This window comes from Gavialis gangeticus, unplaced genomic scaffold (assembly GCF_001723915.1).
Source record: "Gavialis gangeticus isolate Ggan-Ray unplaced genomic scaffold, GavGan_comp1, whole genome shotgun sequence".
Taxonomy (NCBI): Eukaryota; Metazoa; Chordata; order Crocodylia; family Gavialidae; genus Gavialis; species Gavialis gangeticus.
Genome location: NW_017728992.1, coordinates 110,706,223 through 110,728,616, shown reverse-complemented (window position 1 = coordinate 110,728,616; position 22,394 = coordinate 110,706,223). Strand labels below are relative to the sequence as shown.

The 22,394-nt window shown below is 41.6% G+C and overlaps 1 protein-coding gene across 1 annotated transcript in view; it reads right to left on the bottom strand.

Annotated features, from left to right (window-relative positions):
• Window positions 1-5,441, bottom strand: part of MAPRE2 (microtubule associated protein RP/EB family member 2) — a 122,196-nt gene extending 116,755 nt beyond the window's left edge. The window contains exon 1 of the mRNA XM_019526910.1: window positions 5,380-5,441. The gene's annotated coding sequence lies outside the window, so the exon portion shown is untranslated. The remainder of the gene's footprint in view (window positions 1-5,379) is intronic.
• Window positions 5,442-22,394: the final 16,953 nt, after the last annotated feature.

Below are 22,394 nucleotides of genomic sequence, written 5' to 3'. Positions count from 1 at the left end.
CTTGAAAAGCATATTAGGATTAAGCAGAGAGCCCACAAAGAATGGAAAAGCACAGGAAACTATGTTGTAAAGGTCAGGTAGTGTAGTAATAAAGTGAGAACTGCCAAAAGTCAAGCTGTGTTAAACCTTGGAAAGGAAAATTAAAATGGAAGATTCTTCAGCCATATAAATAAAGATGGAGCAAGAAAAGAATAAGCAAGAATTTTATGCAAGAATGGGGTTGAGATTAAAGACAATTTAGATATGGCTCAACATTTAAATGAACACCTTTGCCTCAGTTTTCTGTAAGGGTGATGATGCTGAACAGAAGGCAAGGCAGGACAACTAAATAGGTGTATGGAAGATGGGAAGTTTCCACATACGAGGAAAAGGAAAAATCTTTTGGAAAGCTGAATAATCTTCATTCCTGAAGGAACTGGAGTATTAAGGTCTGGTAGCAAATTAGGAATCCCAAGAGAGCAAATATAAAACCTATATTAAAAAGGTTAACTTGGGCAGCTACAGTCCTCAAGGAGTATGACCCAAACAGTATGCAGGATATGGAACAAATTTAGTAGGGAAGAATAATTGAAGGCAGGGAGGAGAGAGAGTAAAAAGGATTAAAAAAAAACCCAACACGATTTGATCAAAGGTTGACTGTTCTAGACTATCCTGATAGGACAAATTATTTTCCAGACAAAGAAAATAGAGCAGACATGGATTTCGGTAAATCATTTGATGCAGTGCCAAATTAGTATCAGAGTTGTTAAACTGATTTACTTTACAGTACTAGGGCAGGAAGCAGAACCCAGGGCTCCCACTCCCAGGTGACTGGTTCCAGATCATGTTCCCAATAGCACTTTTTCTCTTCTTATGAATCTTGAATTCTGCTGAGGAACCCACAGACCAAACTTCTTCTGCTCCCTTCCCCCACCACCTCCCATTCTGAGGACAGCACATCAGCAGGGCCAAGTTGCAGTCAGCCCAGCTCTACATTCAGACAAGTTACTGAAGGTGCTCCATTTTGGAGCATCTTCATTTGAACCTTCATGCAGGGAAGGTTCAGATTTTCATGGGATTAGGCCCTCTTAAGGCACTCTGCAGCCACACACTTCTGTTTGGTCATGGCTGTAGAGCACTTTCAGGGTCCAGACTGAGTAAAAGTTGTCACTTTGTCCATGCCAAATTTAGGCAGCTCTGGCCCCTTGCACTGGCTATTTTGAAACCATTCTGAAGTACTGAACTTTCCCCACAGAGAATGCCAAGCGATTCACTCATGACTGAAGCACTGAGCTGTTAGGCATTTGTATTCTTTATTTGTTCAATACTTCATCCCATACAACAGTACCATTTTTAGAACCACACCTCAGCCTTTGCTTCTCTCTTTCCTAGTCTCTTTTTATTCATTACTATCTTTCCTGTCTTTATATTCCTCCTCATTTCCTTCATCTGAATTTCATTCCTTGCAACGACTCCCACTAGCTATTTTATTCCCAACCCCTTACAACTTCTTAAGTAAACACTTCAGTAAAATTAATGGGGGTAGGTTATAGTTCTCATTCCTGCTTAACACTGTCTTTGGACTCAGGACATCTGCACCGCACCGATTTGCATTCTGATCACAGTGAAAAGGTTATCTTCACAACTTTAAGTAGTATATTAAAAACAAAGCAAAAAAAACCCACACAAAAGCTTGTTTTTGTAGAACACGGAGTGTTCCTTGTCAGGCCTTAAATGTTTCAAACAGACCAAAAACGTTTTACAAAAATACAAACAGCTACAAATTCTTTCCCTGGCAGTGAGAGTAATTTACCATTGCTTAAAATGTCTGGCAATAGAAGTCTCCACCTCTACCCCTTTCATCTTTTATATATGGTAGCAAATCAAATCAAAACTGGACAAAATATATAAGTTGGTCAGAACATTGCATCATGGTATGATCTTTTGTTTAAGGACATTTTTATGAGATGTTCAATAAACTACAATGTAGCAAAGATCTGAAAATCTACAGCAGGTCATTTTACTGAGGGTTAAAATAGCTGTGTCAAATGAAGTCTATCTTTCAAATGCAAACCCAGAGTCACATGCCAGTATATTTTTCTCATAATGTTAGAAAGCATGCTGATAATATTGCAAAGTAATGCAAATCCCACATTTTCTTCTAATAGTTGCGACTGAGTTAATATTATTGATAACCTGACCATTTGAATGGATTGTCACCATAAACTTTAAGCAAAACCATCAATCTTTTCTTTATTAAGAACTATATTAAACTTGTGAATAAAGCTACTTTGGTGAAGGCCTGTGGGATAATTCCTGGTATTAAGACTAAGGGGGGAAAAAAGTCACCCTGAAGTTCAGAATATTTTCAGACAAGACCATAAAAGGATATTCAATTACTAATTTAAGCAGGGAAAAAGTACTGGTGAACACAAAGCCATAAACAGACATTCCATTTAAGTTAACTTTGTCCTCTAGGTTCAAAATTTAGATCCCCATTACATTTCTTTCCCATGTTAAATCAAAATGGACCAGAAAACCATTCTCTCTGTAGTTGTGACTTATGGAAGTGCCCTGCACTGACTGGTTGGGGACCCCAAGTTGGCTTCCACAGGATGAAAATGTGATTAAAACAGTACACTCTTCCATAGGATTAAAGTGCTTCTTGCATTCTATTGGCACCCTCCCCCACAACACACTCCTCTACTTTCCTAGTAATGAAAGTGTAGAATGACCCAACAGGATATCAAGTTGTACCATTTTTTTTAAACCTTGGAAGACTAGTACATGGAAATAAGAATTAAAATATAAAAAGGGTGAGAGGATGTCTGGTACATTTTAAAAGCTGAAGAAACCTTTATTTTTTTTCCTTTGGCAAAAAAACCCCACAAAACAGAACTGTTCCCCAACTCTTCCTACTTTCAAGTAACGCATACCCAAAGCTTTTTATATAAGAGCTGTAGAGCAAAAAAGAAAGCTTCTAATAATGTACAGATTAAAAATTTAAGATTTAGTAAAGGTAGGCAAAACTACTTGCTACTGAGGTTCTATTGTGCTTCTTTGCTGGACAAACTCAATTTTTTCCAATTTCCACCTTTATGCTTTTGTTAGTCTGTATTCCTAACCAAAAAATACTGACTAATTATAGGCAACTTGGGGGGCAGAAATAGTTTGTGATATATACTCAGTTGCATTCAAAAACATCTCTTAGAATGCCCTATACTTGACACATTACAAGTTCAATGAACAAGCAATTTTTTTTTAAAACATGTACACATTCAGGGACAGTGTATCACAACACTAGAACTACATGAAAATTTCAGCTTCCCTTACTATGTGACTAGCTGTACTACTATCACTGTTGAACTAGAACAATATGTTCATCTGTCATGGAAGAACACAAACGTATGTCAAAATACAACTGTATATTTTATAGGTAAACCACAGATTGATGTTGTAATAAAAGCTCAGATAACTCTACAGCATTTGAATGAAACTCTGGTATTAAAAGCCTGATGGCTGGACCCTTCATTTAGATACAGTATGCTACAATATTCAGGGGATTTCAGGAGGAAAGACTACACAGTAGGCAGAAACCCCAAAGGGAAAGCTGTCTGTTTCTCAAAGGGTGGGACTACTCACTCCAGGAAATCTGTACATCTCAGATAAGTCTCATTAGGCAGTAGACAATCACCAAGCAGTCATTTGTAAAGCAGGCAATATCTTTGCTGTCTTTATAGTAGCCTATCTTCAGATTTCCTGCTGTTTTGCATCTAATTTGAGAGTGCTAGTAAAACCAAGTGCACAGCGGCTAGGATTGTTTCAGCCATTTCCAATCCTCTGATAATGTTCCTGGAGGACACTCCCATCTCCTCTCATGTCTACTCCTACTATTTTGCAATTGTAACCCTTTAAAAAAAATAAATAAATAAAATAAATAAATAAATAAATAAATAAATAAAAAACCCCAAACACATCCAAGCTAAATTTCAAGATTTTAGAAACCCATAGTCAACATCTGAATTGGTTTCCTAGTTTCACTGTGAAGCACCTGTAAAACATGTGTAAAGCACAACAGGGAAAACAAAAACCACCTGAGATCCTATATGCCCCAAAGCCAGGATTTAGAAAGTGTAGCTGACTTTTTCACGCACTAGCTAGTAAACTATTGGTCAATAGTTTACAAGGCTGCAGGGTGGTTTACAAGTTCTAAACTGAAAGTTCTTCTGTGCAGAGACCTATTACACTGTGTGCATTTTTAATATACTCTGTATGTGAACGTGGCTAGCTACGCACCATAATATAACTTCTGATCTACGACAAATCTCACAAAGCAAGCTGTACCCTTTGTATGCTGCTGAGAGAAGACGCATGTGAATAGCATGCATTATATTGTCAAAAACGAGAGCGTAGGTTATTTATTTATTTGTTTTTAAAATAAGAACATTATATATTCCAATATCGTGGGGCAGGGGGAATAAGCTTTGAATTCAGACTGTGTAACAAGATAGATACTGGATAAAATACAATTTTAAAATGATCCAAAAGAGATGACAATTAATGACAATGCTTCCTTTATCAAAAACAACCCCGAACCACCCTAGTGTTCAGGGCCCATCATTTCCAAAGTCTTTCTAAACATTGCCACCTTGTGGACCTACTACTAATTGTAACAGTTATCTCTGTTCTCAGCTGCTCCTACAGGCGAGTCTTATCATTCAATTTACAGCAATGGCACATTGGAGGCTAGATAGATTAGACACCCAACAGACTTACTGAAAATATATCTGACATGCATTAACCATTCAGAGTAGCACTTAAGTCAGCTCTTTTTCCTCTGCTTAAAAGTCAGGAAGAAAACTTTTTTTTAAACTGTTATAGCTGCTACCATTAAAACAAAATAGTGGAGAAAGTGAGAAAAAGGAGAAATTGGGGAACAAAGAAAGAAGATGGAAGTGAGAAAAGATTAATCCTTTACCTCTGGTTTTCCTCCTCTTCGTTGCTGTTCTCAGCCAAGTTTTCTTCATGCTTCTTCTCAAGATGTCAGAGCTTTTAACCTCTCCCCACCCAAAAAACCCCCAAAACACTTCCGGAAGCAGAGATTGCTCCAAACCCATTGTCTCAATTTGCACTGCTTGATTATAGAGCTATCAGAGGCACCAGATCCTGTTTTTTACCTATTCATTTTATGGTCACTCTTGATGCAGAGAAAAGTAAGTAAGAACTGACATGCTAAATGCAACTGAACAGTTGCTTTGGTAAATGTTCACATTTTTTAAAATGTCAATCAAATCTAAAGACAATCCCCAATTACTTTTTCATCAGTCACAATGTACTGTACATTTTGTATTGTACACACATCTTCACACGAAGGCACACACACATACACACAATACTTACTTTGAGCATCCAAGCACCTTCCCTGGTTGTCGGACTGAACTATTCCTTGCAGCAATTTGATACTAAAAAGAGAAAACATGACAGAATTTAGCTCAGTAAGGAAATGGAAAAAAAAAATTAATGAACAGTCTTTGTCTGCCTAGGGTATGCAGCAGTGTAATGGCCACGACAGTTCTAAAAATGAAGCAGGAGGAGAAGCCCTTCATAACAATAACCTATTCAGCTAAGTTAACAGTGGCACAGTGTCTGGTACATCTGCACAACAATCAGATGTTCCTCTCGCATAGAAGTAAATCTATCAGGTCTCTTCCACAGGGCTGCATTCAGGGTTTATTCATAACAAAGGTACATTGCTGCCACTTGTCTTGCCATGCCTTTTTTGAGCAAGGGCAAGCACAACAAATTCGTGAGGATTGCATTACCTAACAATGACCTTCCTGGCTACAGTCCACTTTTACAAAGAAATATGAACTGAAGGATCACCTACTCAGTAATGCTACACCATCAGGCAGTGGCTGCTCCAAAAGCTCTCCTGTTTTACTTTTTGGGGGTACATAAAATGACCTAAGCTTCTGCAGCATTTCCTATATTATATGGTCCTATATACAAAGAGAATGTTGATCAAATACTGAAAAGTATCAAGGACAGCTTAAGGACGATTATTGTACAACTATTTTTTTCTTGAAACTAAAGAATAATTTCAGTGGAAAGTTAAGATCCACTCGGAGGGCTTCGAAAGAATGTATTGCATTTCCTTTTCAGAAGATAAAAGCAAGACTGTTGGCTGACTGATACAATATGCTGCAGAATAACAAAAACCAACATGGAAAACATTATTGACAGTGCACTCTAAGAAGGTCATTTTATAAATTGTACGAATCAAAAATCCCGATCTTTCCCATTTGTGCTTTCAGACTTCTACTAGATAGCCTGCTGCTGATACTTTGAGGAGACCTATGCTGAAAGCTACCTGCTTCATAAAGCACTGAGTTACACTGTATACTGGTAAGGATATGGGAATTCAGCCAAATGGCAAAAAGGGGTGAAGAAGAGAAAAGGAAACAATACCGCCCCCACACTAAAACACAACCCCCCCCCAGAATTTTGAAATCTTTGAGGCAGGAATGTTCAAAGTTCAACGTTTGGTGAAGTTATACGCTCACATATTTGACTATAAATCAACCAGCCTGATGAAGGGTGCTTGTGCCCAAAAGCTTGCCAAGAAGAATTTTTCCAGATGTTTTAGTTGGTCTAATAAGAGATATCAGATTTCCTCAAAGAACTTTGACTATAATCAATGCTTGTTAACAGCATTACTTCTAGAAATAAATATTCAACAACATTTTGATGAAAGAAAGTAAAGTAAAGGAACTGGGAAAAGGAATAGGAAGAGAAGGAAGGAGAGACAAAGAAGAATGAGAAACTCAAGGGGAAATGGAATAACAGTGAGAGAAGAACAGCAAAACACACAAGGTACAGTAGCCTGGAGAGATGTATTGTAGCCTTATATCATCTCCATTTCACCACATTGCACTGTCCCACAACAGTTAATTTGTAGGACTCAAAGGAAAGGTTATGGCAGAAAGTTGTTGACATGATCAGATGCAAATGGATTTTTATTACTTTTGGTCATATATTTTTAAGAATACAATGCCTCAAAAAGATATTTTCTTTGGAGTCTCAGCTCCTGCATTCTGCTACTGTGCCTCAGGTGAGCTGAATGCTTCCCACTGTACCAGACTGTTTTATTCCAAAGCACTGGGAATTTAATATTGCATGATGCAATTCCTCACAGCACGCTGTAATATGAAGTGACAGGTGATAACAGCTTGCTAGAAATTAACCAAGCGCAGCTTTAAAATACCCACAGCACCATATATATTTTAAAACAACTGGGGGGAATTTAAAATAGGCCAGAAGTGCTGACAAAAGATCTCCTCTCACAGATTCACAGAAGTTTGGGGCTGGAAGGGACCTTGTAAGATCATGTCAAATAATTCCAGCAAGGTGCGTGTGTCCCGTCTCCTTTAGAAGATTTCCAGGGTAGAGAAGTTTTCTCTTGTATCCAGTCTCAATAAATGAGTGATTACCACACATAATGGGTTACAGAAGGGATAAACTCATCTCTATGAAGTATGAACTGGCAAACAGATTAATTGGACTAGTTTAAAAATGACCAATACAATACTGTATGTTGAGAGTCCCACAGGAGTACAAGCAATCATAAGGAAGACAACTGCTAGCATACTAGGAGCATGGCTATCATGCTGACTGAGAAATTAGGGACAGACATTACACAAACGGTTTTAAGTGAACAGAAACTAATGTAAACCTGTAACAGAACAGATGTTCAGTGTACATAAACCAGTGTACTTAAACCTGGTTTAAGTGAAATCAGATACCCCCAAAAATCCCAGCATGCTCTGTGGGCTGGGTGGGGCTCTCTGCTCCACAGCAGGGCTGGCCCCTCCCCTCTGTTCCCTAGCTGCAGCTCCAGCAGACAGTGGGGACTGCTGGCTTCCCCATGTCTCCCTCCCCTCCCCCCACTTGCTACTTAAGCAGGGATTCCTTCCTTCCCTCTCCCACATCATGGACTGTAGCCAGTGTGTGTTATGCTAGCTAATGCTGAGAGGTGTCTGTGTAAGGCAGATAGGACAGTGTAGGCTTAGGGCTTTTTGGAGCTAAATCAACAGGTCAGCTGGTAATGTTCCTGTATTCCTTCCTTTGGAAAAAGCTGTTTAAGAAGAGCTTAAACTAATGAGCAAGACTTTTCTGATGGGGTGCTAAATGCTGATAGAGCTGATAAATGCTCCAATATCAAGAGCATCCTGCCAGAGCCTGGCCATGCCTCCCTCAGCTCAGCCCAAGAAGGGAAGGGAGGGCTGGTCTAGGGCCCCCCCAGCTTCAAGCCTGAGCCACTGTAGGCAGGAGTGTGAAGTGAGCCATATTCAATTCGATGTGAAATTGGGGACAGCAATTCAATTCATTGATTTGGATCACTGTCCCCAATTCAATTTGGCCACACTGGGACCTGAAGATTCAATGCCAATTCAGAGAAATCAGTGATTTGGCCATAGACACAGCTTTAAACATTTTTCTACATACCTCGAGGTACCAGGCATGGCTTGTAAATGCTGTGATACTAGGATGGATGGAGCATCCCACAGGAGTGGAGAGGGCTCCCCCATGTGCTCAGTAGCAAGCCTGGAAGTGGACTAGAAGTACTTCAGGTTCACCAGGGACTGTGCAGGGGGACTCTGTGCCCCCCAGCTTGGCATTTGGCCATGGGGGGACCCCAGGTGCCCTCCCAGACCCACGAGGCACCAGTTGGTGAGTTGGGCGGGGTGTGGGGGGGCCCTCTCACATGCCTCCCGGTGGGCCTGGAAGTGGACCGGAAGTGGTTCTGGATCTGCTGCCAAGCACGCTGGGGTGCCCCCCTGCGCTCCTGTGGGGTGCTCCATCTGCCCCACCATTACAGCGTTCATGAGCCACCTGCTGCCTTGAGGTACGTAGAAAAAACTTCTAAAAGCGGTGTTTATGTTCAAATCACTGAATCTCTCTGACTCCAAACTGATTTATAGAGATTAAAGGGTCTCCTGATTTGATTTGGATTCAGAGAATTGGCCACTGAATCAAATCAGGGACCGAAGCTTTGCACAGCCCTAGTAGGCATGTGGCTGCACTTTTTCAGTCCAGAGGGGATGTCTATATGGTTACAAACTGATTTACCCTAGCCAGGTTAGACTAACCTGCAAAGATTGAATTGATTCAGGCTCAGGCTTTTTTAATGTCTGTCTCTAGCCAGAGTGTCTCCCCGTTTCCTTGTACTCTGCCAAGTATCTTATACTTGGATTCTAAGTGGTTTGGGGCACAGAAGTCTACCACATTTCCTTAAAGCACTTAGCTCAATGGGATCCTAGTCCATAAAGTGTGCTCCTAGGCACTATAGTAATACAAATAATAAAAACAAGAGAGCTTAATTTACCTCCTTTTGTCTCAAAAACAAGCTGTCCTCATTTGACTTGGATCAGTTCACAGGAAAGATTGATGGAATCCATAGCCATCAGTTAACATGAAGCATGTGACAGACCTTTCAGATCTCATTATGTCTCAGTAATTTAAAACACATTTTTGAACTGATTGTTTTGAATCCTTTCCAGTGCCCTAATTTACCAGTCACACATTGGCATGAAACAAGTCTAGAAGATACTAAATACTTCCTCCCTTTATTTATAAAGCAACCAACAGCTCTTTGTAATGCCTAGGGAAAGTGTCACACTTAAAACCAGGTTAATCCTGCTTTGCACAGGAGCGCACAAAAAAAAAAAGCCATGCATAATTTCTCACAAATGGACAGGAGAATCTCCCAGTGCTCCCTGCTAAAAGGGTAGTTTTCCTTCTGACGGAGCAGACAGCCACTTCTCTCCCTGGTGTAACATGCATTTGCCAGAGTTTTCCAAAGTACCAATGCATATTTAGACAAAGCCTGGGTCAAAAACACAGAGCATTATGAATGAAGGCAATACCTGTGTTTTTGGTTAAATACAGACATTTTGAGAGGTTAAATCAAGTTCAAGATGGATGTCTGATTTAAACCGGTGCCAACTTTACATTTACAGACCTGGTCTCAGTGACTGGCAATCAATCTAAACCTGTAACAGAACAGAAGTTACTTGCACATAAACTGGTCTAAAAAATTGCAGAACCTGCTTTAAGATAAATCTGGATCTATGTAGTATCAGATTCATTCGATTTAAATCAAACAGAGCATGGAACTTCCATCTACTTCCCCTCTGCAGTCCTGGGGTCAGGAAAACCCAGCTACTGGTCCCAGTCCCAGGGCTGCTCTTTTCACACACTCCCCCCTTCCCCTCACTGGTCTATTTTTTGTTTCTCCCCCCCAGCCCCCCGCTCTCCCCTCAGCCAGCCCTCTCAACCCCGATCCCACAAGCCACTCCAATGTTGTGGCTATCTTCAAGTAGGGGAGGAGGGAAGACCCAGGTACCTATGGGCCAAGGAGCCCAACTTCCATCCCAGGGAAAATCCTAGAAAAATTCATTAAGGAGTCTATGTGCGATAGGGTTGCAGTAGGTAGGATTCTGAATGAATGGCTTCATTGCAGACAGGTCTTGTCTAACAAACCTCATCTCCTTTTACAATCAGGTGACTCACCAGCTGGATAAGAGAGAATTGGTGGATATTGTATACCTTGACTTCCAAAAAGCTTTTGATCTGGTATCCCACAATGTTCTCATGAGAAAATTGGAAGATAGTGGGCTTAACTGCAAGACAATTAGGTGGATATAAAGCTGGCTGTGGGGTAGGACCCACAGTCCTAATGAATGGATCTGTGTCATTTTGGCAAGAAGTGGGCAGCAGTGTCACGCAGGGGTTGGTGCTTGGTTTCGTACTTTTCGACATCTTCATCAATGATTTGGATGAGGGAGTGAACAGCTCACTGGCCAAGTTTCCAGATGACACCAAGTTATGGAGAAGCATGGTCATGCTTGAAGATAGGCTGCAGTTACAGGAGGACCTAGACAGGCTGCAAGTTGGGCAGTTCGGAACCTGATGAAGTTCAACATTGAGAAGTGTAAGGTGCTTCGCCTCAGGACGAGCAACCCACAACACACCTACAGGCTTGGCGGCACCAAACTGACTAGCACCACTACTGAAAGGGACCTGGCGGTAGACCACAGTATGAATAGGAGCCGGCAGTGCAATGCTGTAACCAGCAGGGCAAATAATACTCTGGCATGCATCAATCAATGCGTCTCTAGCAAAACCAAGGAGGTGACTCTTCCGCTCTACTCAGCGCTGCTGAGACCGCAGCTGGAGTACTTCGTCCAGTTCTGGGCACCACACCTTAACAAGGATGTGGACAAGCTTGAGAGAGTCTAATAGAGCCACCCATATGATCAGTCTTAAAAGGCAAGCTATACGAGGAAAGGCCGAGGAATCTGGGAGTCTTCAGCCTGAGGAAAAGAAGGCTTGGAGGGGACCTGGTAGCAGTTTATGGCTATACTAAGGGAATACATCAAGGGCTCAGCGAACAACTGTAATGGCCACAAACTCCTGGAAGACTGATTCAGGATCAACATTAGGCAAAACTTCTTCACAGTCAGGATGTCCAAACTGGAATAAGTTCCCTCCAGAGGTGATGCAACCTCCTACCCTGGAAATCTTCAAGAGGAGACTGGATAGTCATCTTGCTGGGGTCACCTGACCCCACCTGTCTTTCCTGCCTGGTGTATGGGGCTGGACCTAATGATCTTCCAAGGTCCCTTCCAGCCTTACAATCCAATAATCTATGAATCCAGGTGTAGCTGTTTTTTTGTTTTGTTTTTTTGTTTTTTTGTTTTTTAAATCAGAGCTCACCTCATGGAGCTGAGCAAGTTAAGTCCCAGTTGGGGGGAGGGGCAGGAGGGATAGGGGTGAAGGTTTTCTGGGGGATCCCACCCCATCCTACCTGTGGGTCACGCCTGCTCCCCCACCACACCCATGGATCATGCCTGCTATTTCTACCCCTCACAGGTCATGTCTGCCCCCCACCCCAACCACCCATAGGTTGTGCCTGCCCCCCCACATTCCCCAGTGGACCCCCAACCTCTTGGCTAGCCCCCCACATCCTGACTTGCCTGATATCAGGCAGTCATTTTGAATCAATTTAATCTCCCCCACACATCTGTCCTTAGCCCTTGTGATTGCTTAACTGTGCCCATACAAAAGCAATAGCTTGGGTCCAACTGGGTGGGTATCAGAGATCACATCAGAGTTCATTTAAAGGTGAATCCCATTACTCTTAACACAGTGATTTTACCAAATCACTTAACTCTTAAGTTGCTGATGTGCAGATCAATTTCTTCTGTCACAACGATTACAATTTGTTGTCCTACTTGTATTTTCAATGTTTCTGTGTCTATTGCCTTCTACATCCAGGTTGTGATCACTAACTTTGTTTCTTAAGTATTCATATCATCCAACAAAGTAGTTTGTTACCTAGGAAGGCTCGTATCTCCCTCAGTTTCAAAGGTGCCACCGTGTCTTACTGTCTGCCTATTTGTTAAGCAAGTGTCTGCTTTGCACATTTGCCTGTAACAGCAGGTCAAAGTAGTGCCTCTGTATAGAGATTAAAACAAACTCCGTATGGTTTGATAAGTGTTTACCAGGAGGCAATACACACTCAGAGTTTGGTTAAGTAATTTGAAAATGAGTAGAGTTTATCTGATTTCCCTTTTGGATCACACATTAGTGCCATTTAATAAACATAGACATTACATTTGAACACAGGATTAAAATTTTCCTTGTGATGTCTTGCACATCTTACAAGGAGGCAAGACCAGTGGGATTTAAAGCAGTACCTTGATTTAGGAATATGCTAAATTACTTCTTAGAAACTGAGCCAAAACAATAATTTTAAAATTTAATAAATATAGGAATAGTTATTCATTTTATATTTAAAAATGTCAAATGTTGTATTGCTTATAGAAGAAATGGAACATTTGCATGGGACATGGAGGCTAGCGAGTAGGTCAAGTTGAAGGAATATAGGCAAGTCAGCTCCTCCTAACCCGTCAATCTCAAGGAAATAAGCTACCCGTACATGATGGATGATAATAACTACTGCAGCTAAGACTATTCAGTTTCTATTATACTCCCTTGTTTACATGCTTAGCTTCACAATATTATTTTTTATGACTGAAGTTTCTCAAGTTTATTTGCCATAAGCTTTAAAAAGTTTGAGCAAAATTACTTTATTTTTAATTTTGGCTTGCAAAGGTTAACAAAAAATGAGCTTCGATATTAATTATCTTGTTAACTTGCTACTGCTGCAAAAAAAGTTAGAAATGTGACACAGGGTGTCTCCACTGTATATCAGAAACTCATTTTGCTAATATAATCACTTGGTGATTTTGGAGTCAAAGTGATACCTGGCTTCTGCTCCCTTGTCCTGCCACCCCTGGGCACATAGTAGAGCTGGAGTGGCATGACGGAAGGACTCTGCTTCCCAGCAGCCATGGGTGGTGGCAGCTCTTTCTGGCTGCTGCTGGATCCAGCCCCGCTGCCCACACATCCTGGCCTGTCTGCCCTGCACTCACCGCTGCAGGTGTTGGACAGAGCAGATGGGCAAGGTCTCTGTAAAAACTGGCCTGGGACCCAGACAGGCTGGGAGTGCTCAGCTGGGCAAATGGGATGGGCAGGGAGTGGCACCTAGGAATGGGACCATAGGGGTGGGGCTAGGTTGGGATCATGGGGCGGTAACCGAATGGGGCCAGGGCCTGAGGCAGAGCCACTATCCACTGCCTGCAAATCCCCAAGACCCATCCCCATGGACAGAGGTCTGCTGGGAATGGATCGTGGAGCTGCCCCAGACCCTGGCCCCATGCTGTCACTGCCCTGCAATCCTGGCCCCAGCCCTAACCCTGCCCGTCCATCCCACTCCTGGATGTCAGTCCATGCCCACCCATGGACTTATTCCATCTGCCTGGCTGAGTATGCCCTGCCTGTATGGATCCTGCACCAGTCTCCATGGAGACCCCAGAATCCCTGAGCAGTGATGGTACAGGGGTGGACTTTGGGCAGAGCCACTTCAGAAGTTTTGGTGAGCTGTTGTGGGATGCAAGGGGTGCCAACCTGGCCCAGTGCAGCGACAGCACCTGCAACAGCTCACCAAAGCTCCCTAAGTGGTCCTCCAGCCCAAATAATTGCCCACCCCTAGCCTATACCCAGGTCCCTCACTTCATCAGTGAATGCTCTCATCACTAAACTATTATGCAAGAACTTGGCACAAGTACACATATTCTTGATTTGAACTCAGTGATGTTAGTGTGAGTTGCGTGCACTTTAAGAAAGTCTAATAGATTGGGTCTCTCTTGGACTAGAACACCTGTCTGGATTGCAAAATGCAGCATAAAATCAAGAAAGAAGAGTCTAAGTAATTGAACTGGATCACTTCTGAACTGCTTCCAAAAGAGTAAAAAAAAGGATGCCAAATTAACTAAGTTACATAGTGAGTTGTGCCTGTTGGAACAGGGAAAATCTGGGTCGTTCATTCAAACGTAGGCACTTGTATTCTATCCAGGACCATTTTATGTGCCTATGGAACCAGTCTAGGCCTAACCCTTGGTCTTGAATTCTAACACATTAGTCAGATATTGGCCAAATTATGCATCCTGGGCATGTCTACATGAGTTTCCTGCGGAGTCACCTAATTAGCTCTGCAGTAAACATCTCAGCATCTACACGTGTGGCCCCATTAGGCCACAGAAAACTAACTGGCTCCGAAGCAAGTTAGTACTTACTTTTACAAGTATTATCCTGATGTAGAGTTTGGGTGTTCAGAAAAGCATGTAGATGCTGATGGAGCTGGCTGGGGCACAAGGATGCTTCAGTGTGGAGGCTGCCTGCTGGCTAACCCCACGCTGAAGCACCCTTGTGCCCCTGCCATCCAGGGCTGCTCCAACCTGGCTCAACATGCGGCTATCTTGGGCACATGTCTTAATGTAGTCCCCAGAAACAATAAACTCTGGTGTGATAGCCGCAATAAACTGGAGTTTATTGCTGTGCATCACTATGCACATGTAGATGCACCCACTAAGTCTTCAAGTAGGTAGCTTAATTATAATGCAATGCCCTAATTAACTTCAGCTTCATAGTATACTATAGAACTGGGATTTATTTAAAATAAAATGAATTTCAAAGATTAGTTTCTGCAAGAGTAAGATTGCACAGTTCAGAGCTTGGAGGGCCAGGGGAGGGAAAAAAAAACTACAAGAAAAAAAAAAAAGACATGTTTGTCCTGGTAAAAGTGACCATGGAATGCTACCACGATTCTGCCCACAAATCTACATTTTGACCTGCATTTGATCATCTGACCCATCAAAAAGATAGTCCTGTGGTCCAGCACTAGACTGATATTTTGAATATCTGGATTTTATCAACCACCTCTACTTCAATTTCAGCTGGGGAATACTAAGGCGTAATTCTTCCCCCTGTCATATGATAGTCACTTAAGACCCAGTTCCCTGCTGTTCCAAACTTATCTTGTGTTCCCTTGAGCCAGGTGCCTAAAAATTAGACCTTGTGATGTTGACCATCATAATACACATGTGGATTTAGCTCAAGGGAACACAAGATAAGTTTGGAACAGCAGGGAACTGGGTCTTAAGTGACTATCATATGACAGGGGGAAGAATTACGCCTTAGTATTCCCCAGCTGAAATTGAAGTAGAGGTGGTTGATAAAATCCAGATATTCAAAATATCAGTCTAGTGCTGGACCACAGGACTATCTTTTTGATGGGTCAGATGATCAAATGCAGGTTGAAAACCACATGTGTATTATGATGGTCAACATCACAAGGTCTAATTTTTAGGCACCTGACTCCAACAGTGAGATGCACAGTTCTATGTCAGGTGATGAAAACCCCTATACTAAACATGAAGCAGCTGTGGTTGCGCAGAATGGGATCCACAAGGAGGTAACAGCCATAAGTGAGCCAAGAGAAAAAGTGAGGAGAAGGGAATATTTGTCATTTTACCTCTGTCCAGGGCTTAAGTACCAAACATGTACTGCTAAAGGGTAGCCCTTTTACAGCTCAAAAACTCTCTCTTATATTTGCCCTTTCACAAAAGTAAAGGAGCAACCTGTGATGTTTAGGACACAAGCAGATTATGAGGTGCTAACGTCCATCTTTTCTAATGTTTTAGTCTACAGATGGCAGGTACACAGTGATCAGAACACTCACCTGGAAAAGAGGAGACTGGGGTTATAACCCCTGCTCCAAGCACTGTTTATCCCAAAATCATTTACTTTCTTTGGAGCTGGGACCAGAACCTAGATCTCCTCTCTCCCAGATGAGTGTCCTAATCACCAGGCTACAGTCATACTTGCTTTTATGCCATCTCTCCTTGGACCTAGTGAGTCCTGAATTACTTTATGCAAAGTATCTCAGCTTCAACAGGAGTGGAACATGCCTTCATCCCAGAACAGCATTTACACAAGTGGTTGATGTACTTTCCTGGGTGGTGATGCAGCAAGGTCTTCCTATCTTGGGTGAGCACTCAAACTACCAAGAGATCTTATAAGAGGAAGGCACCACCATCTCATACCTATTGCTCCTCTTACCACATCAGAATGTTAGGAATGTCTTCAGTACACCTACAGAACAGGAGCCTTCAGAGCACTTGGTGTACCCACGCTGCCCTTCAAAGACAGCAAGAGTTTTGGAAACGAACTAGGTAAATACCACATACAAACTTAGAAACCTCAGAGGTGACAGGGGCTTGGAGGATTACTCTTGGACTTTAGCTTAAATTCCAAATGTGCGCCAAAATTAGAAGCCCAAGTCCCTTTGTGGATATGGCTCTTGGGAAAATTGAGATAAAGTAGCCATCTGCAAAATGGATAAAAAAAAAAAAAAAAAAAATGCTATTATCCCCTACTGGGGGGTTGGGAGGATAAATACACTGAAGACGGAATTGTTTAGACTTTCCAGCAATGGTGACAGTATCAAGAACTAAAACATTTTTGGTGACATGCAAGAAGGTAAAAGCCAAGTTTCCCTGATCTCAGATCAAGATTGCAGAGAGAAAAGGTGAAAAAGCCTTTAAAGAAAAACAAAACAAAACAAAACAAAAACAAAAACAAAAAACTTGGAACAAGAGAAAAAGACAGAAGAAAGCTACAGCATGTAACAGTCATTTATGAGAGCAGAATTTTAATTTTTATGTGTAGGCCTTGTTCTGCCTCCTTCAATTATATCAGCACAGCTTCTAAGATTTGCATAACTTAAATATATTTGTCAGCTTCAGGTATAACATTGAGAAACAGCATATGATCACATTAAGAGATGGTGAGGACAACTTTTCATCCTTATCATCCTCATTATCTCTTTAATAATGGTAAATAACACAGAAACAGGTTGATATAAGACTGTCCATTCAAACAACAAGGAATGGGGGGGAGGAAGAGAATAGCTGGTGTTTAAAATGTGCTCTGTGAACTGCATCTGTAAACTGTTTCCTCACAGTGGCAGTAGTGAGAAACTGATGGGAACTGAACCATTTGAACTCTACAGAGAAGCACCACAGTGTTCTGGGCTCTGCTCAGGCTCAAATTGAAGACACCACAATTCTTCTCTGTTGAGTGGAGAAGGATGGGAAGGAGAATAAGAAGAGGGAATTTTATAGGATTCTACAGTTTCAGGTTGAATTTAAATCCCCAAATGAGTTCTGAATGCAGAGAGCTTAGCATTGTCTTATTAAAATCCACTGTGAAAATTAGTTTCTGCATTCTCCACCAGCCACATTACTCCTACCTCTGCCTTTCCTAGATGTCCCATCCTGTACCAGCCAAAGCAAAGCAATACTGTCACCACTTAAATAGCTGGCATAGTACATACAGCGATTACCTATTTTTAAGAGATATTTTTGTAAACAGTTCTTTCAGTAGCGGAGAAGTAAGAGAGACAAAACAGGAAAGATAAAAAATGAAAATCCAGAAAAAGCAAAATTTCACCACTGCACCCATCTCTCACAGGCTTCCCTTAGAGAGTTAACAACTTTTATACCTTGCCTGTTTTTCACATCTAAGATACAAAGTTAGTTTTTTTCCCTGAATGGCTAGACAAAAAAACTGAGCCGTACATGGTAGAGAAATTGATTATATGATTCAAGTATATCTGCTGTTATCTCATTTATTTTGGAACAGTGGCTCTTAAATTTTTTAAATTAAAGGTACCCCTCATTGGAGACACCCATCCATAACAAGTTGTGAACTGAGTGGCACCCATTTTCAATATCTACTTTATATATGCAGTGCTTACCTTCCTGCAGAGAAGCCAGGCAGTGGGTGTGGGGAACAGCCAGGCAGGGACAAGCCTGACTTGAACTTATCTGCCCAGCACCCTGGCTGAGAATCACTGGTTTAGAGAGTCTAGTTTCCCTAAAAACAGCAGAAAAAATTAGCAAGCAGACAGCTTCCTTGCTCATATCCACTAGTCTGCCAGTTCAGCAAACTCTGCACCCAAAGATCCACCCCTCTGCTTCCTCTCAGAATTACATATTCACCTTCTCTTGGCTCCTCACCTGAGACACAGCCTGTAGCAGATATCTTATAACCTAGTCCCTGCAACAGCAACCAGGTAAGCCCAGAGGCATGTGTTAGCTCTGATCTCCTGTGCAGCCTAATGGCTTGAGTGGTAGCCCCCAAATCTTCAGCTGTATTTTTAAACAATTAAGATCCTTAACTGCACTTTACTGAGCCTGAAATGATGCTGGCACACCTGTTGGCTTCAAAAAGCTCTCCAATTGGTCTTGGATCCAGAGCTACCACAATGGAGGCCATTAACTCCTTTCAGGATAACAATTTTAGTAAACTTGTACATATAGCCACGTATGCACAGTGTTTACTAAACATGTCTATGTATGAGCATAAAGGCCTCGACCTGGAGCCCCTTATTTCTTATATGTTTATTCCCATTAGAAAACTTTATGTTTTAAGCATTACTCATTTGTTATGGCATGTTCTTTAATGAGGTGTTCCACCTCAAATCTTGAGCAACATTGTAATTTTTAAGTCTCCATAAAAATTTTTTTGGACAGCTCAACAGCATACAAAAACAGATAAGCAAGTTGCACAGATGTATTGTATTTAGTTTAAAATTCTCTCCTTTTTTGGGACATGGCTTAATTGAATTAAGAGTTAAGCAAAACAAAAGCCTTGGCCTACAGTTTCCCCACAAGATTGCTCCATCATAGACCATTCATTCTGCTCAGCCACTTGCCTCTTCTACCTCCAGCAGAAACAAGCCACACCTGTCATGATGAGTCAACAGGAATCCAACAACATCTCCCAATAGGTGTTGGAACCCTGAAACTTGAACTATGACATGAATGAATGCATCTTGTAGTTAACAAGATGAGGCAAAGGGCCAATTTTATGAAATATTTCTAGGGATAGGAATTGTAGTTCCTATAGAACTGTAGTTCCTGGCTCAATAGACATTTAGTTTGTATTCAGACAGCTGAAGTCTTAATGGCAACCCTTTCTAAGGGTGTCACAGTTTCCTCTTGAGTGGAAATATACGGCAGCTTAATCAAACAAAACCTTGATGCTGTACACCCATTCAGATAGTGCCAGTGCCATCGTTTTGCCTCAACATGTAAGTTTATTTCTCCTCATTGTAAGCTGTCAGGCTTTCAAGACCTTTGTGTCAAAACACTTACGCTTTTGTCACCATTCATTTTGCCAGTTGTTTTCACATGACAAACAGACACTGAATTTGAAATTTTCCAAATATGAGAATACTGAGAGTTTTTGAATGAGTTGACATTAAGCCCTAGAAGCCTCACCTCTAGCATAAAACATGAGAGTTATGGTTAAGAAGCACACTTTTCCCTCACAAAAATACCATTGTATCTTCTCTAAACACAAAGGCCCTGGCTTAATCTGGCCATTCCAACATAGGATCCTTGCTTGCAGAGCTAGATCTTCTTTGCTTACGAATGGCATATGCAACATCTACATAGATGTAACAGTAGCTTTCAGATAAGTTAAGAGATCATTAATTTCAGAAACCCAACTTGTTGTTTGTCTTAAAAGATTGTATAGAAGTTTGAAAAGCAGAACTGCACATTTCTTTAGTACTCCCAGTGAGCAATGAATGCCAGGACATAAATGTTCATGTCATATGCATTAAGTACAGCCATCTGGTGACACTGCTAGGTAAGAATCTGACTCTGGAAATAGTTTGTATATTTACAGAAGAGGGATAAGTATAAAATTATATAAATCACTGTAACCCCTGGTCTTTTGTAACTCTCCAAACTATGATATGCAAAGGCATAGCCAACTCAATGGAGCACCCAGGGATGTGGTGGGGGGGTATGCTAGCTACTGCATGGGAGGGAAGGGAAACAGTCTGACGTGGGTGCAGGGAAGGGAAGGTTTACCATGCCATTCTGCTCACTCCCCACCCCCCCCAGATACAAGCTTAGTGTGGTCCTGCCCTTCCTGGCTCTTATAGCCAGGCAGAGGTAGTGCAGGGCTGTCACTGTCACGGAAAAGACTCTTAATAGAGTGGGGGATCCCGTCCCATCCCCCCTACTTGCTCCAATCTAGTTACGCTACTGATGATATGCTGCTTGTGATCATCCACAAGTGCACAGCCCTCACCTTGATGGTGTCTCTTAAGAGCCTATAGAGTGAAATGGTTTGCATTAAAATTCTACCAGGTAGCCCAATTTCATTTTAATCAGACACTTGATTTTCATGAAATACTCTGGTCAATCCATTTCTAATGTAATGCCAAAGTCATGACAAGTCTACAAGTGACAAATGCTGTGAGTAGGTGCTGACTGCTTAGACTGAAAACTTCTATAGCAAGCACTTCAAAGTCCCTCTCACACAGCTCTGACTGAGTTCTTCCACCTGGACACTCACCAGCTTGCTGAGCTGTCTCACCTCATTGGACCCCATATTCTCTTAAACTTGATTTCGTCTGGGTAGATTTTAGCAGTGTGACGTCCCCCCACCACATACCCCTTGCTTTTTCAGATCCCTTCATGGGAAAAGGGATTATTAATCTTCCTTTGGAAATTGGGGCTTACGGGCCCACTTCATAGACCTCCAAAAGCACTACTGGCCAAATGACATCTCCCATTGGTTTAAGTGTCCCCTTCCTCAAAGCTCCAAATTTGGGGGTCTTGGGCTTAGTTTTCCTCTTCAAAAACACATGGTAGTGAAAAGTCCTTGCATAGGATGTTTAAGCAAGTATAAAAGAATATTCCAGGCAAAACTCATCAAGGTACCAGTATATATTTCCCTGCTCCACTTTCTTAACCACTCTGGAGAGTTCTTTGGATATACGTTGGAGCTCTCTGAGGAGTCCAGTATCCTCTTTCTATGCTCATATAACCAGCTTTCACAGATTTTAGCAGGTAATCAGGACTTCCATCCTTCTGCTACAAAAAACATGCTCCTTTGATCCTTTCCCGGATCAAAGCCTCTTGCCCTTTATGAAATTCCCTTAAACTTAACATGTACCACCTTTAACTCCTGGTTCCTTATTTTGTTGATGGGGACTTTCCTGTGCCCCGGATCTCCTCCCTGAAGACAAACTGGCTTCCCTCCTTAGCACATTTTTTGCTCAGTGGCAAGAAGAGTCAGTATAGGCCATCAACTAGTTTTCATCCCTAGTCTGTAGAATAAGTGTCACAGTTTTGACAGATGATGGCAGGCAGCGAGAACTTCATGATTTCAAGGATTCTGACTGAGGACTTAGTTTTTAACTTACAAAAGTCTCCCCAAAATATCACACAAGAGCTCTCAGTTACAAAGGCAGAAGAAAATGAAGTCTGTATTAGAAGAAATGCCTTTTAAGATACAATACAAGGATTAAAAAAACAAAACAAACAAAAAACAAAAAAACCCCAACCAACCAACCTATGCACTTATTTCCCCCACTTAATTGAATGAAGCATAGTAGGAACTTGCAAGACAAAGAGAAACATGTAAGATGGTGTTGAAAGGTTTTTAGATTAGTTTGTAGGGAATACTGTAACTGATCAGCATTCCCTCCAGCCCTTCTGTGACTTATTGTCTTAACAGACAAAAAGCAGTACCAGTAGCTACTCGTTCCTTTCAAATAAAGACAAAGGATACCACTCCTATCAGTGAGACAAACATTTCTTGTTGCCCAGCAAATCCTCAATTCCATAACCCACATAATAAGTTCCCTGTCACTTGACAAGTGCATCATAACATTTCTCTGTCTGTTTTTCCAGCATGTTTATGTGTCATTTATAGTCTATGCATCACAATGAAGGGTCTTGCTGCTCCAGAGCTGCTATACTGTTCTAAATATGCATGTTATGCATATCTTACTACTACATCCTTAAACTGAAGTGGCTTCCATACGGTTGGCAAATATACTTTGTAGACCTCTTTGGTTAAAGGACATTTTGCAGGAAGACTGGGTCACTGGCTAGTTTAGAAAGTGTGTATTTTTGGTA